This window comes from Medicago sativa, chromosome 8 (genome assembly GCF_051527215.1).
Source record: "Medicago sativa cultivar Bolivia chromosome 8, Bolivia_mono, whole genome shotgun sequence".
Lineage (NCBI taxonomy): Eukaryota > Viridiplantae > Streptophyta > Magnoliopsida > Fabales > Fabaceae > Medicago > Medicago sativa.
The window spans coordinates 91,665,129-91,682,902 of record NC_140756.1 but is presented as its reverse complement, the minus strand read 5'-3'; positions in this window follow the sequence as shown (position 1 = coordinate 91,682,902).

Sequence of the window (17,774 nt, the reverse complement as noted above, 5' to 3'; positions counted from 1 at the left end):
AATTTTTCTAAACCTGAGACATAAACATTTTTTTTAAGGGGAGACATAAACATAATCATGTATCTTTTTTTTTTGTTGAAAGAATAATCATGTATCTTATTGTTCAGTTCAGTTCCTCCCTCAAATAAGTCACACCACGTTCCGTGGTATTGTCCGCTTTGGATGTAAGTCTTTCACACTTTTTTCCTTTATAAAAGGCGTCTCATTTGATTGAAGAGTGTGTATTATATATAAACCACTCTTGGCCTCAATTCTCAAACAATATGAAACTTTAAGGTGTATCTAAACACTTGCAAATCACTCAAATTTTGTTTCTGAAGACATAGACAAAGAAACATTTTTTAAGGAGATAGACAAAGATACATGGATACTTTAAATATTAAATTTGCATGACCGATATTTTCTTTATATAAACACCAACGTTAAAACATACACTTAGTGTTTGTCTTCAAAAAATTTATTGCGATAATGTGTATAAATTATGAATGGTATTTTTTTTTTTAATGAAATTTTTGTTTTTATTGAATTATAAGTATAAATAAATGTTTTGTGGACTTCAAATTTATATAGAAAACCATGTTTATCTTTTTCGATCACACACAATATAGAAAATATAATATAATTTTTGTGTAAAATTCTTATTTTTTTATAGACAATAATTTTTGTGTAAAATTCTTATTTTTTTATAGATAAATTTGTTTAAGGGTATTTTTTTGTCCCTAAAAAAATATTAATTTTGATACACCGTCAATATAAGAAGTTTATATTATATAGGAGTACAAATTATAATCAATCATGTGTACGACTTTGTACTTATGATTAAAGTCAACCGATTTTAATGATTTTTTTGATAGAAAAATCACTTTTAATGATCAAATTATTATTCCCTAAAAAAAATGATCAAATTATTAAGGTTGATTGATAGTGTAGAAATTATGTAATAATAATCTATATAATTTATGGGTAGTGTTAACTTGTGCCCTTAGGGCACATGTTAAGAAACCTAAAAGAAGAAATGTTTTTTAAAATTTTGTGCATTTATTTCATTAAAAAGTTAAATATTAAATGTAGTGCACACATTTCAATGAATAGTTTCTATCTTTGATTCATTAACTTGTGCCCTGCCTTAAGGGCACAAGTTAACATTTCCCATTAAAAAATGCAATTTGTATACACCGTGAATATAATTTTTTTAAACATGCTTGAATCATATAGCATCGTATAGTTTTGTAAAAAAAATGAATATCATCGTATAGTTTTTTTTAGAGGATTTCATCGAATAGTTATGTTTGCTGCATCTATTTTCTAATACCATTTTTGGTAATACATTTAATTAGGAAAGAAGTTGATCCCAATACTTATTTCTTCTTTTTCTTTTGAGAAATTTTTTCTCTTTATTTGAAACACCCCACATTTATTTATATATGTGATTTTCATTTTTATACAATCTTGTCATGTTAATTAAAAGTTTTTTTTTTTTGAGGAAATGTTAATTAAAAGTTATTATTTTTATATTTGTATACTAACATATTCGCAATATAAAAAAAAAAATCATATATCCATATATCCATGTATGCATGCACTCATGTTCGTGTCAATGCAAATGCAATCGTTTTAAGTATCCACTAGTATGGACACCCGTGCCAAGCACGGGCTAGAATTTCTTCATATTTGAGGGAGATAATATTGTGATGTATCAAGTGTAGGTTATAGTGTAACATTGAGTAGAAGATTGAAGGTTGAACAACATATAAGTGACAAAATTCATACACTTAGTGCCTTAAAATATTGGGTGAAAATGTGGTATCGTTCTCATTTGTGTAGTTCCTCTCTATCCGATTCAACTTTGTGGGGAAAGCTGGAGTGGTTCAAGGTGGTAGATCACAGATGCAAAGAGTCTCATACTTGAGGAAGAAATGTTAATATGTCAAGTGTGAGTTAAAGTTTTGCATGAACACATGAGTAAATTTTAAAGAACATTTAAATGTAGATGTTTTATGAGTTTACAAAATACATGCTTATTAAACATTTTAAAATGATATTGAATTTTTTTAATTAAGTCTAATTTGTTGGTAAAATAATTACTCAAGATTCCTCGACTTCTTCAACAAATCTATAAAATTAATGACAACTCGTATTATTCACTATTCTCTTATGGACAAAACACACTACATATGTTTTTCTCTTATCATTTCTCTCATATCCAATGTTCTTTTTCGTATTCATTTTGTTTCTTATAATTTTTTTATCTCTTCTCGTGAAAGAAATGAACATAAACATACATCCATGAAATCATCATCAACCCAAATTTTTGAACATGTTGTGTTTCTATTTTACTTTCCATAATTGTGTCACATAATTAAGAACGCATGTAATCATAGAGTTAACATTCTACGTATTAGATGAAAGAGTAGATTTTGATCAAGATAGAAATGAGATGACCCATCAACCTAGTGTCTTAAGGTTTTTTGGTGAAGATGTAGTGTCAATCTAACTTGTTTGGTTGCTACTGGCAGAACATGATTATTCAACCTAATGTAGGCTCTACTGGAGGGCCTAACATTATGATAAACTGATTTGTTTGTTTTTGAAAGTCATTTGTTTGATTTTTTTTATCTTAAATTTTAGTTATTAGATGTCATTCGCTTTAATGCTATATTTTTTATTCAACCTTAATTTTTTTCAAATTCATTTACTTTTGGCATTTGATGGGATTTTACAATAGACAAATGAATATGTATTATGCTAAGTTGATAAAATACATGCATATTAAAAAAATTAAAATGATGTGACACTTTTTTGGTTTAGTCTAATTTTTCTTCTGGAAAATATTAAATTTAAGTTTTTCCATGTTGTTCTCTTTCATACCATTTATTTCATTCAACTTGTATTATTTCAAATTCTTTTATTTTTGTATTTGGTAGGATTTAACCTTGAAAAAGCACTTTTATGTTATGCTAAGTTGACAACATACATGTTTATTATGTTTTTAAATGATGTGGTGTGTTTTTAATTGAGTCTAATGTTTTGGTAAATTAATTATCGAGAAATTCTCAACCCTTTCAACAAACTCATTAAATTACCAACAACTTTTGAAAATGTGTTTGATCGTGTCATTCCAATAATCAAGAACAACTAAACCAATAATTTTTTTTAGTAAAAACCCAAGATGAGAGGTGGTTCATGTATAATGAATATGCTATTTATCATGATTAATTTGAATTACAAATGCATTTTCTAGTTCATTGTGATTTTCCGACTCTAAGGGTTTAATCTGGTGGTAAAAAGACAAACTTTGGATTTAGAGGTTTCAAAGTCTATTCTCATGACAGAAAACACAATACATATCTTTTTCTCTTATCATTTCTCTCATATTCAATGCCCTTTTTCGTATTCATTTTGCTTCTAATTTCATTTATCCCTTCTCATGAAAGAAAGGAACATAAACCTACATACATAAAATCACCACCAACCCACATTTTTGAACATGTTTGTGTCTCTATTTTACTTTTTATGACTACGTGACACAATTATGAACGCATAAAATCATACACTTGATTAAAATATGTTAATGTATGAAGTGTGAGTTAACGTTCTACATATTGGAAGAAAGAGTAGAATTTGATCAACATATAAATGAGATGACCATATGTCTAGGGCTTTAAGCTTCTGTGTGAAGATGTAGTGTCAAATTAACTTGTGTGATTTCTATTGGCTTAACATGATTATACAATCCAATGTAGGCTCCGCTGGAAGTCCCGAGTTATGATAAACTCCTAGGATTTAGTATAGTTAATTGTGATTTTCCAACTCTTAGGGTTTAGTCTAGTAGTAAAAAGACAAACTTTAGATTTAGAGTTTCTGAATTTTGAGCACTGCTAGTATCAATGGAGATAGATGAAATCAAATTCCACACCTTTCACAAAATCAACATTCGTCGACATATTTTTTTTATTAAAAATAAATTCATTGTGTTTTTTGTTTTCTATAACTTCGTTAAATATTATACCTAAAAAATCGTCATAGTGCAATGATCATTAAAGAGTTATCCCATGTACATTTTTCTTTATAAAATTAGACATAAATGCATTAAAAAAATTGTTATTAAAAGACATTTACATGCATTATGCTATTAAAAGGATACAACATACTTTAAAAAATAAAATTCAATACAAACTTTACAAAAAATTAGTAAAATTGAAATTTAAAGAATCATCGGTTGTTGCTCAAATTTAATTTTGGGGAACATTCGGTTCTTCCTCAAAGCTTTGTTATTATTATTTCTATAATTATATCATTTTTCAATTTTATTGAATAATCTTTCCTAAAAAATGTTTTCGAATAATATTTTTTTTTTTAGAATATGCTAAAATTTAGGCTTTCATTTTAAATCAAAAAGTTGAGGCTTTACAATTTTATTTTTATTTTCTAAACTTACAATTAAAAAAAAAATTATGACAAAATGTTTAGATGAGTTAGGCTTTGGAAGCTCATCGCAGTCAGAACAAATCTCATGGCTTAAAGTTGTAAATCATTCACTAAAGAAGTCCTCGCGCAAGCACGATAAGTTGAATCAATTACCTTCCAGTTAAGTCAATTACTTAACAATTGGGTCTGCCTTCATCGGTAATGCTACTATTAGTAATTTAGTATTAACTTATAAAAAAAAAAAATCAAAGACATGTTACCATATTTAAAAAAAAAAATGATAGCAAATATTAATACTAATAATATCATTCAATTCTCCTTTTAAATGTTGTTGTTATTACTATTTCTATAATTATATGATTTTTCCATATTGTTAATTTTTTTTCTTTGGCTTAAATGTCACTTTGGCTCTGTAACTAATTTTAAAATTCAATTTAGTCCCAAAACTTTAAAATTGGTCAATTTGATCCATGAACTTATTTTAAAATTTCAGTTTGGTCCCTTAATTTTAATATAAGTCAAATTGATCTCTTAACTTTCTAAGTTAGTGCAACTTGATCCTTTATCGTATAACAAAATCGAACTTTGTTAGTAGCATGAACAAAAAAAAATCATTAAATAGAATCAAATTTGTATGTAGTACAAACCGATGCAATATCATTTTTTTTAAAAAGGAATAGGTGTAAAAATATGATGACATATTCAATCTCATTATTCTTAGAAAAGTAATAAATGACGTTTAGTGGAAATTATATTGTTCTATATTGTATGATTATTTTTAGGAAAAATGATAATGAGCATTTATTCCCTAAAATAATAATAATGGGTATTTATGTGTCTTTATATTTTTTGTTTTTTAACTCTATGGCTCCTAAGACCATCCACAACAGAGCACCCGATTTAAGTGCTTAAATGAGACCCTTTTGTCCACATCACTCATTTTACAATAGTACTTAATAAGCACCAATTTTCTCCAACCCAGCACCACAAAAGAAATTACTAAATAGGTTTCACAAATAATTTTATATCATTACATTTCAACAAAAATTTATTTAATTCATTATGATTGATTAAATAGGGTCCACAAAAAGTGAAGAGATACAGGGTGCTTCCATAGTCACCCTTCTCCATAGGCATCCAAATATTATACTCCACAATGAGGGTGCCTATTTAATATGGTGCTAAATAAGTGAAGCACCCACCATTGTGGATTGTCTAAGAGAAGAGTTCAACAACGAAGTGACTAAAATTCGGGTTCTCCTAGAAAAAAAATTATTTGATGGAGTTCATAAACAACTTGAGCCAAAATACATGGTTTTCATATTTATTTTTTAAATTACTATGATTATAATTTCAAAATCAATCAATTTTAATTTTTTAAGTTTGTAGAAGTGTTTTGAAAGAAATGTTTTTCCGTAGAAGTAAGGATGGAACGAATATTGTGGAAAGAATTAAATATGGAATCGATTTTAAAGCATCTGTGATTATAAGTTTTAATAATAGAATGAATGCTCCTTAAAGAAAGAATGAATACAAAGATATGGTGTTGTAATATTTTTTCCTTAAAAAAAATATAATAATTTAATAATCTTTAATTAGAATATTGTTTTTAATAATAGTATAAATTCATTTAAATATTTCATAAGGATGAAGGAAATAAAACTAAAAAAAATCAAAAACACTATATACTAATGCAAGGTCTTGTTTTTATTTTTTATTTATACGTGTTATACCCTAATTTTGGACCTAAAAATACTAATCAATCTTTCCTTTATTGCATTTCAAGTTATTTGAACTATCTCTGATCAATTGCATCTTTCTCTGCACTTCATTTCAATTTCATTTGCAAAATTCGCATGCAAGGGTATTTTAGTCATTTCCTGTGTTAAAATTTCTTTCAGTCTTTTAAAATTTGGGTTGAGTCCTTTCAAATAGTTTGAATAAGTTTTCATTTCAATTCTATGTCAAAATCCATTTTTAAATTGCATTTGAAGTCATTTCGAGTCAATTTTGCCCCTAGGGGCATTTTAGTCTTTTCATGTGTTAAAACCCTGTTTAAATTCTAAAAATTGTCTCTGAGTCTTTTAATTCGTTTGTATGAATTCTTGCTTTAATTTCCTGTTAAAAATCCATTTTAAAATTTCATCTGAGTCATTTTTAGTCGTTTTAGCCCCAAGGGCGTTTTGGTCATTTCACATAAAGTCTCGTATCTGCTTTGTTGTTTTTAATCGTCTCGCTTTACGTTAATTTTCATTTTTTACTTTTTCAATTCAATTTTAGTTTAATTTTCATTTTTAGTCCTCGTACTTTTGTTATTTGCATTTTAATCCCTTTTTAAGTCAAAGTCAAGGTTTGTTACAAGTCAAGTGCCACATGTCCCACTCCCATTGGTCCAAGCATTTCCACATCACCTATAAATAGGTCAAAGTTGGTCAAGGTTCATTAACTAATCATTTTCACAAATCCACAAAAGATCACAAAATTCATATTTATTTTTTCTCTCATTTTTTCCCTCCCTTCTAACAAACTATAACCACTTCTCTCCACCACTTCCACCACCATAACAACTTTCTCTCTCCACCCTAACAACCTCTTTCTCCACCACTCCTCCTCCCCTAACTAACTCTTCTCACCTTCAACCACCACCCTAACAAACTTTCCTCCACCACTTCCTCCACCATAACAACCTTCTCTCTCACCTCTAACTAACTCAAATCACCATAACCAATTCAACAACCTTCTTCCACCACCCTAACTACCTCAATCACCACCATTCAACACTCTCTTTTCTCCTCCTTCTTTCTTTCCCCACCGTAACCTCAAGAACAATCCAAATCCTTCAACCTCCATGTTTCAATCGCATATCAATCCAAATCCATCACCGTCGCAAGAAAAAGCTTCACGATGTACCAAATCGCAGATTCCATTGATAGCTCTAATGAATCAGCATGACTCAATTCGATTTCACAAGAAATTGATCCTCACGCAAACGGAACCAACGGCAACAACTCCGATACGCTTCTGCAATTGATTTCAGCAAACGATCGTTTCGGACTCGAATTTGAGTCACACGCCAAGTTCCAAACGCCATTCACCATCACCACAACACGTTTTGAAATCGGTCGAAGAGTGAATTGCAAAGCTGAAGCGGTTCCCGATCAAGCAAGAACGCAATCGCAAGCACAGAGAAGAAGTGGATCCGAAGCTTTTCGCCGCGTTTCGTCCGTCTCCGATCTAACTCCAAGGTACGGTTCCCGTCAATCTTTTGCTCGGAATTGGTTCGAATTTGCCTGTAAGATGTGAATTACATTGTGTTGTTTGAATAATTTGCCTGAGAACGTTTCTTTAAGTCCAGAGCGATACCGTCTTCGTATTTGAGTTCGTCCTTCTCCATTGTTACGTTGAAGTCGAATTGAGTGCTGCTTTGTATGCCTATATTCATCGTTCTTCTTCTCCATTTTTTTTACCTGCGAATTGAGTTCGTTTGAGAGCAGTATGTATGTATTCGATTTGCTGAATCCAGCCATGTTTGCCTGTGCCTATGAATGAAGTTTTGAGAACAGGATGAGGAACGGTGGGTAGAATTTTAGAGGAGGATAATTGGAGGAATGATTAAGCCTCATGCGAGGCTGTTTGTGTGTTGTTGTAAAGAGGGAGAGTTTGTTTTGCTAGGGATTGAAAAGGAATGAGTGGAAATGTTGGAGAGAATGGAGAGATCCTGTGTTGCAGCGTGTGTTTTAGGAAGAAGAAAGGGTCCAAGTCTTCGACCCATGGGTCTTACCCATTGACCGACCCATTACAAGTCTGCAGGCCCAACTGCTGATTGTTTTTACCTTCTCCATGCAGTTTCGCTTTTCGTACCCCCCTCCCCTGCGTGTTGTACTGATTTTTTTTGCTAATTGCACCCCAAGTGTTCAAAAGGTCTTGTAAAAATTCTATAAAAATGCCTGTGTGTTTCTTTATTTTTTTGTGACTCTTTTATGATAGTAGTTGTGTTGGAAAATTGATAGAAAATAGTGTGGATTTTTCTTGCTTTAATTGTAAGATTTTATGTTAAAAACTTGTGGTTTTCTTGCCTAGTTTCAATTCCATTTCTTGATAGATGCTAGTAATTCATGATATGAGATGTTGTGAGGATTTTTGCCACTGTGAGTATGTCTTTTGTTGAATGTGTGTCTTGTGCCTAGTTGCTTGCTTTGCAAGATTCGTTCGTGAATAAATAATGTAAAATATGCTTAAATTCACTATTAAAATGCATGGTCTATCACACCCCTTTGATCCCCATTTTACAATCTGAGTTCATGTCTTCAAAATGTGTTAAAATGTGAGGATTATAAGTCATGTGAACCTTGCATTTGTAGTAGGATTTTAGCTCTATTTTGCATCATTTTTGTTATGTTTTTTGTGATAATTTCTTTGCTTTTATTATAGTAATTTTTACTTGATTTTACTTCTTGATATTGTCATGTGCTACTAACCCTTTTGTTTCTTGTTTCATGTATCCCATAAGCTCATCTCATTTCATATTCTAGTTTAACTTTCTTTCAATATGATTTGTACCAAAGTTAGAATGTAAACACTTAGGAATTCTTGTAATATTTTTACTTTCATGCTTTTAATTTTCTTGGCAAAGAGGCCATAGAATGTATCTAGGGTATGATGTAAAGGACAATGGACTCTAATCATGTACACCGACACAAGCACCGACACATGCACACACATCACTATATAGCTAGAATATGCATGTTTAGATGTATGTTTAGGATTGTATGTTTAGATGAATGCCTAGGACTCATACTTAAGAAAAACCCAATTTTCCAAACAAATGTGAACAACTTCACTCAAACCTTTTCCAAATAAACCTTGGGATCCAACGTCCCATTGTATTTTCTTTTCCATTTTCTTAATCAAATTTTCAATGAAAATAATCAAACTTTGACCATATTTTGCAATTCACTAATTCCACCTCACTATTTCCTAATCTCATGCCCTTGAGGCCTCTTTCTATTCTTCAAAATCCATTTTCAAACTTAAAATCAACCAACAAAAACAAAAACATTTTTTGAGAGAGAACTACGGTGGATTTGATCCCTTAATCGGGTACGTAGGCAAGGAACAAAATTCCTTCAATTCAACTAAAATAAAAATCCAAAAACATTCTTCTCCCTCCAATTCTTCATTTAGTAACTTTTAGGTGTAAATAACATTTTCAAATAGCATTTAAAAATAAAGCGCGCGCGTAGAAATTAAAGACGGTTCCTATAGGTTACTATAGTCGTTATGGGTGCCTAACACCTTCCCGTAGCGAAAACAACTCCCGGACCTCGATTCTCAAGGGTTTTGCTTACTTTTTCCCTTCCCAAGAAAAAATAAGATATCACCGGTTTAAAAAGTTCAAACGTAATCAATGTTTGACACCCGAAAACCAAGATAAAACAGCTGGCGACTTCACTGGGGACCTTCGAGAGTTACGCCTAGTCTTTATTTCCACGCTTGCGCTTGTATTTTTTTACTTGCTTCTTTTACTTGCTTTCCTACGTGAATAAATGTTTAATTTCTTGCAAACGTGTGGGGTGAGAATATCAAAAGTCCTGCACCCGGGCTGAGTGAACTTAGGATTTAGGAGGGATATAATCGACAATTCATTCCGGGGGTTGCCTCTTGTTTTGGATTATGCGATCAATCCCACATAGCTGAGGCATTTTGGAGGTGATGTTGTCGGCGCGGGTTGTCGCGTTTAGGCACTTTACTTCTAATTGTTCTATGACGCTATGAACCGTAGATAACCAAACCCATCCATGGCCATTTTCTAGGACGTAGTGCGGAGGCTAAACCGAGTGTCGTCTCGAGTTTTAGTCGTCACGCGATACTACACTCAAGTTAGACCTTCCACGTATAATCATGGAGCGAGAGTTGTCTCGTGACACCATGAGATACGTCGGAGAGGTTGCAACTTGGGAACCTTCTTAGAACCCGGCTACTATTATCCTAAAACCCTAGTTTCACCGGACACCGTGTCCACCCATGACTCCTCGACTTTGAACTTCAAACCCACCATGTTTTCTCCGAACTTGAACATAATCATGCATTCATGCATACATGCATACATGCATAAACTTTTTTCCATGCATTTATCGGAGGACTTAGACAAGTCATCTTTTGAACATCACAGATGTGAATACCAAGTGATACCATTTCAACTAAACTTCTAGTTTTGCTTAAGATCTTCAAATAAAACCGTGTTTCTCCGTGATGTTCACAACCACTTTGACAAGTCTTCTGACAAAAAAAAAGAGTCTTTTTGCATTTGCATATCATGCATCATATGCATCATTCATCGGTCACAAAAAACTTCTCTCGTGCTCATTGCCTCCTGGTTTTGTCCGCCGCAGTCTGAAAAGTGGCTCGTGTTCGCAAAGTCTACCAACCAGATAGAATTCATCAGACAAGATTTCACAAGAGAAGGATAATGGCTAACTTTGAAGAAGAAAATGCTCAGCTCCGTGCCGAATTGGCCGCTATGAAAGAAGACTTGGCCAAGGCTCATGACGCTATGTCCGCTATGATGGCTGCACAAGAACAGCCAGCCACTTCTATTCCAGTCACTACTGAGGTGGTTCCCTCTATCCCACTATCTACTGTGGCTACTGATGCTCGTTTTGTTATGCCCAACGGCCGTCCTTATGGCCTCTCAGCTTACTACTCTCCTAATACTGCTGCTGGTGTCTCTGGTTTTGCTGGTCAAGGACAGATTCCTGTGTCTACTGCTATGCCTCAAGTAACTACTGTTGTTACCGACCCTATTGTACACACTGTGCAACAGGTGATTGATGTTGACACTCCGCGTGGACAAGATCCCGCAATGGAAGCTATGAAGAGACAGTTAAGGGAGTTGGCTGGAGAACTCCGTGAGGTCAAGGCTAGCCGGGGAAACAATGGTGCTCCTGCTAAAGCTCGTGATCTATGCTTGGTATCCCGATTTGAGGTTCCTAAGAAATTCAAAGAGCCAGAATTTGACAAGTACAATGGGACTTCTTGCCCACATAACCATGTTATCCGGTATGTCAGAAAGATGGCTAACTATGCCGACAATGACGCACTGATGATCCACTGCTTCCAGAGTAGCTTGACAGATGATGCAGCAGATTGGTACACTAGTCTGAGCAAAGATAACATCCATACCTTTGAGGAACTCGCTGCCGCTTTCGAAGGTCAATATGAATTCAATACCCGCCTAAGGCCAAACAGGGACTCTCTTAAAGCCCTATCTCAGAAATCAGATGAAACCTTCCGAGAATACGCCCAAAGGTGGAGAGGGGCAGCTGCCCGTGTTTCTCCTCGACTTGATGAGGAAGAGTTGACACAGACATTCCTGAAGACTCTGAAGAAGGAATACAAGGAGAGAATGATAGTCTCTGCCCCAAACAACTTCTCTGATATGGTTACAATGGGCACTCGATTAGAGGAGGCCGTCCGAGATGGTATTATTGTCCTTGAGAAAGGTGAATCATCAAACAGTGCACCAAAGAAGTACGGTAACGGTCATCACAAGAGAAAAGAATCTGATATAGGGATGGTGTCTGGTAACCCGTCTGCAGCAGCCATGCAACTACCTTTGCCCTATCAATACATGCAATACTCTCAACATCCTTTCTTCCCACCATTCTATCAGCAATATCCTCTACCACCGGGTCAACCACCAATGCCCGTCAATGCCATCCCCCAGCAAGTCCAACAACAGCCTCCTGCTCAACAGCAACGGCAGCAACAACAGGGTCCCCGACCCAAACCTTCTTTTCCAACAATACCAATGCTTTATGGTGAGCTGCTCCCAACTCTACTTGCTAAGGGGCACTGTGTCACCAGACCAGGCAAGCCTCCGCCTAATCCATTGCCTCCCAGGTTCCGTCAGGACCTAACATGTGAATTCCATCAGGGTGCTCAAGGCCATGATGTCGAAGGTTGCTTTGCTCTGAAATATATTGTGAAAGATCTGATAGAAAAGGGACGGTTGACTTTTGAGAATAGCGTTCCTCACGTCCTTGACAACCCGCTTCCAAACCATGCTGCTGTCAATATGATTGAGGCCTTTGAAAGGATTCCCGTTCCTCAAGAGGATCCCATGTTGGATGTCCGCAATGTTGTTACTCCCTTGGTACCTCTACATATCAAGCTCTGCCAGGCTTATCTGTTCAAACATGATCATGATTCTTGTTCGGAATGTCTGCAGAATCCTATGGGCTGTTGTGCTGTGCAGAATGATATTCAGAGTCTGATGGATGACAAGTACTTGATTGTCAGTGATGTATGTGTGATCGTGCCAGTGTTCCATGATTCTCCTGTTGAAAGTGCAAAGAATGTTGAGCCTTTGGTGATCAGGCTACCTGGTCCGGTACCTTATACCTCTACCAAAGCAATTCCCTACAAATACAACGCAACCATGGTTGAAAATGGGGTGGAAGTACCTCTGGTATCCCCAGCCACAGTTGATAATGTTGCCGGTGAAATTACAACTCTGAGAAGTGGAAAAGTCCGTCCACCCTTGTTCCAAAGGCAGGTGGTCACACCCATTGCTACGGTGATTCCACCGGTCGCTCCTCCTGTTGACAAGAACACCGGCCCAGCAGGCCAATCTATTGAAGAGTCCAATCTGGACGAAATCCTGAGGCTTATCAAGAAAAGTGACTATAAGATTGTTGACCAGCTGCTACAAACCCCATCAAAGATATCCATTTTGTCTCTGCTCATGAGCTCAGAAGCTCATAGGAAAGTGTTAATAAAGATACTGGAGCAAGCTTATGTCGACCACGAAGTCTCTGTGGATCAATTTGATGGGATAGTGAGCAATATTACTGCCTGCAACAACTTGGGGTTTGGTGATGATGAACTCCCCGAAGCAGGGAAACGCCACAACTTGGCTCTACATATCTCGGTGCACTGTGGGTCTGACCTGATATCCAACGTATTGGTAGACACTGGATCGTCTCTGAATGTAATGCCTGAATCCACACTAAGGCAATTGAGCCATCATGGAATTTCTCTGAGGGGTAGCAGCTATCTGGTTAAAGCTTTCGATGGATCCCGCAAGGATGTTCTCGGGGAAGTAGACTTGCCAATCACCGTCGGTCCCGAGACATTTCAAATAACTTTCCAAGTCATGGATATCAATGCCTCTTACAGCTGTCTCCTCGGAAGACCATGGATCCATGACGCTGGAGCAGTAACTTCCACTTTGCATCAGAAGCTCAAGTTCATGAAGAATGGTAAGGTTGTCACTGTATATGGTGAGGAGGCATTTCTGGTTAGCCAAATATCATCATTCTCTTGTGTTGAAGCAGGGTCCGCGGAAGGAACGTCGTTTCAAGGCTTGACTGTCGAGGGTGCAGAACCCCGAAGGGCTGGTGCTAGCATGGCCTCACTGAAAGATGCCCAGAAGGCTGTTCAAGCAGGGCAAGCTGCCGGCTGGGGCAAGGTGATTCAGATCTTGGAAAACAAACGTAAAGAAGGCCTTGGATTCTCCCCGACATCTGCTGTTTCAAAGGGAACTTTTTACAGTGCTGGGTTCATCAACGCTATTGCTGAAGATGCTGCTGAAAGTGGTCACGTGCCTACATTTGTTATACCAGGAGGCACTGTGAGAAATTGGGAAGCCATTGATGTTCCTTTAGTCATGCATGCTTCCATGTAATGTATTTTGTTGCTCATGTTTCTTGTTTTCAAAATAACAATCCTTTCGCTCTGCCCAAGGCGAAAGTGATATCTTTGTAAGGGCGTGTTTGTTTCGGCATTGCCGTTAATCAATAAAAAGTTGTCGTCTTTCTCACGACTCTTTGTTTTTTTACTTTTTTAGTGCCTTTTTCTTGGAAATAATGGTAATGCCAGAAAAAACCAAAACATCTGTATTTTTCTTATTAATTTCAAAAATCTGCATGAAAAACATTTTTCTAAAATCATCCCAATCATATTATGCAGATTGAACCATAATAAACCCGTTGAACACAGTGACCCTATGGTTCCTCCAAATTTTGAATTCCCTGTATATGAAGCTGAAGATGAGGATGATGATGATGAAGAGATACCGTATGAGATCACTCGACTGCTTGAGCAAGAAAGAAGAGCCATTCAGCCTCACCAGGAAGAGATTGAGCTTATCAACCTGGGTACTGAAGAAAACAAGCGAGAGATCAAGATTGGTGCTGCACTTGAGCCAGAAGCGAAAAGGAAGATCATTCAGCTTCTCCATGATTATCCAGATGTCTTTGCATGGTCCTATGAAGATATGCCGGGTCTAGATCCCAAGATTGTGGAACATCGGATACCGACAAGACCTGAATGTCCTCCTGTCAAACAGAAATTGAGAAGGTCTCGTCCAGACATGGCTCTTAAGATCAAGGCTGAGGTACAGAAGCAAATTGATGCGGGTTCCCTCATGACAGCTGAATATCCTGAGTGGATTGCCAACGTCGTACCAGTACCTAAGAAAGATGGGAAAGTTCGAATGTGTGTTGATTACAGAGATCTGAATAAAGCCAGTCCGAAAGATAACTTCCCATTGCCTCATATTGATGTGCTTGTTGACAGTACTGCTCAATCCAAAGTGTTCTCCTTCATGGATGGTTTCTCTGGTTATAATCAGATACGAATGTCTCCTGAGGATAGAGAAAAGACGTCCTTCATCACTCCGTGGGGAACGTTCTGTTATAAAGTAATGCCGTTTGGCTTGATAAATGCTGGTGCCACCTATCAAAGAGGCATGACAACTCTGTTTCATGATATGATTCACAAAGAAATTGAAGTATATGTTGATGATATGATTGTAAAGTCAAGTGATGAAGAGCAACATGTTGTGTATTTGAAAAAGATGTTTGAAAGATTGAGAAAGTACAAGCTGCGATTGAATCCTAATAAATGTACATTCGGTGTAAGATCAGGGAAGTTGCTAGGCTTCATTGTCAGTCAAAGAGGCATTGAAGTTGATCCTGACAAAGTCCGAGCCATCAGAGAGATGCCGGTCCCTCAAACCGAGAAGCAAGTCAGAGGTTTCCTCGGACGTCTGAATTATATTTCAAGATTCATATCTCACATGACTACTACTTGTGGACCAATTTTCAAATTGCTCAGAAAGAATCAGCCTGTTGTATGGAATGATGAATGTCAAGCAGCTTTTGATAGCATTAAAGAATACCTGTTGGAGCCACCTATCCTTGTCCCGCCAGTGGAAGGAAGGCCTTTGATTATGTATCTGTCAGTGTTAGATGATTCAGTGGGCTGTGTTCTCGGTCAGCAAGATGAGACTGGTAAGAAAGAGCATGCTATCTACTATCTGAGCAAGAAGTTCACCGACTGCGAGACTCGGTATACGATGCTTGAAAAAACTTGTTGTGCTTTAGCTTGGGCTGCCAAACGCCTGCGTCATTATATGGTGAATCATACAACTTGGTTGATATCCCGAATGGATCCAATCAAGTACATCTTTGAAAAGCCTGCTGTTACTGGAAAGATCGCACGTTGGCAGATGTTGTTGTCTGAATATGATATTGTATACAAAGCTCAGAAAGACATCAAAGGAAGCGTCCTTGCTGAGCATCTTGCTTGCCAGCCTCTTGATGATTACCAGCCAATTAAGTTTGATTTCCCTGATGAAGAAATTATGTATCTGAAAGCAAAAGACTGTGAAGAGCCACTGATCAATGAAGGGCCAGATCCCAATAGCAAGTGGGGATTGGTGTTTGATGGTGCTGTTAATGCTTATGGTAAAGGAATTGGAGCCATCATTGTAACTCCGCAGGGGCACCACATTCCTTTCACCGCTCGAATAACCTTTGACTGCACGAATAACATAGCTGAGTATGAAGCATGCATCTTGGGCATTGAAGAAGCCCTTGACCTGAGAATTAAACACCTTGACATCTATGGAGATTCTGCACTTGTTATCAATCAGATAAAGGGTGAATGGGAAACTCATCATGAGAAGCTGATCCCATACCGTGACTATGCAAGACGTCTGTTGACGTATTTCACCAAGGTTGAACTGCACCACATCCCTCGGGATGAAAACCAGATGGCTGATGCTCTCGCTACTTTGTCTTCTATGTTTCGTGTCAATCACTGGAATGATGTGCCTGTAATCAAAGTGCAGCGTCTTGATAGACCCGCTCATGTGTTTACTATTGAAAATATGCCAGATCAAGCGGATAGAGATGTGAATGATAAAAAGCCTTGGTATTACAACATCAAGCGATTCTTGCAGAACCGTGAATATCCACCTGGTGCTTCCAACAGGGATAAAAAGACTCTGAGACGATGGGCTAGCAAATTCCTTCTGGACGGAGAAATCCTATACAAGAGGAACTATGATATGGTCTTGTTGAGATGTGTTGACAAACAAGAAGCTGAGAAGTTGATGCATGATGTACATGATGGTACCTTTGGTACCTTTGGGACCCATGCTTCGGGTCACACCATGTCAAGAAAGCTGTTAAGAGCCGGCTATTACTGGATCACTATGGAACGTGACTGCAACAGACATGCCAAAAGATGCCACAAATGTCAAGTTTATGCTGACAAGATTCATGTGCCTCCACATGCTCTCAATGTTATATCTTCCCCATGGCCTTTTTCTATGTGGGGCATTGACATGATCGGAAGAATTGAACCGAAAGCTTCCAATGGACATCGTTTCATTCTAGTGGCAATTGACTATTTCACCAAGTGGGTTGAAGCTGCTTCCTATGCAAATGTGACCAAGCAAGTGGTTGTCAAGTTTATCAAGAATAACATCATCTGCCGATATGGTGTTCCCAACAAAATTATCACTGACAATGGTTCCAATCTGAACAATAGCATGATGCAAGCCTTATGTGAAGAATTCAAAATTGAACATCACAACTCTTCTCCTTATAGACCTCAGATGAATGGCGCAATTGAGGCCGCTAACAAGAACATCAAGAAGATTGTTCAGAAGATGGTCACTACTTACAAAGACTGGCATGAAATGCTACCTTTTGCCCTGCATGGTTACCGTACTACAGTGCGCAGTTCAACCGGGGCAACTCCTTTCTCTCTTGTATATGGTATGGAAGCAGTTCTCCCTCTGGAAGTGGAGATTCCATCTCTTCGAGTAATCATGGAAGCAAAGTTAACTGAGGCTGAATGGTGTCAAAGTCGGTATGATCAATTGAATCTGATTGAAGAGAAACGTATGGATGCTATGGCTCATGGACAGTTGTATCAAGTACGAATGAAGAATGCTTTTGACAAGAAGGTCCGACCTCGAGAATTCAAGGAAGGAGAACTTGTATTGAAAAGAAGAATAAGTCAGCAACCCGACCCAAGGGGCAAGTGGA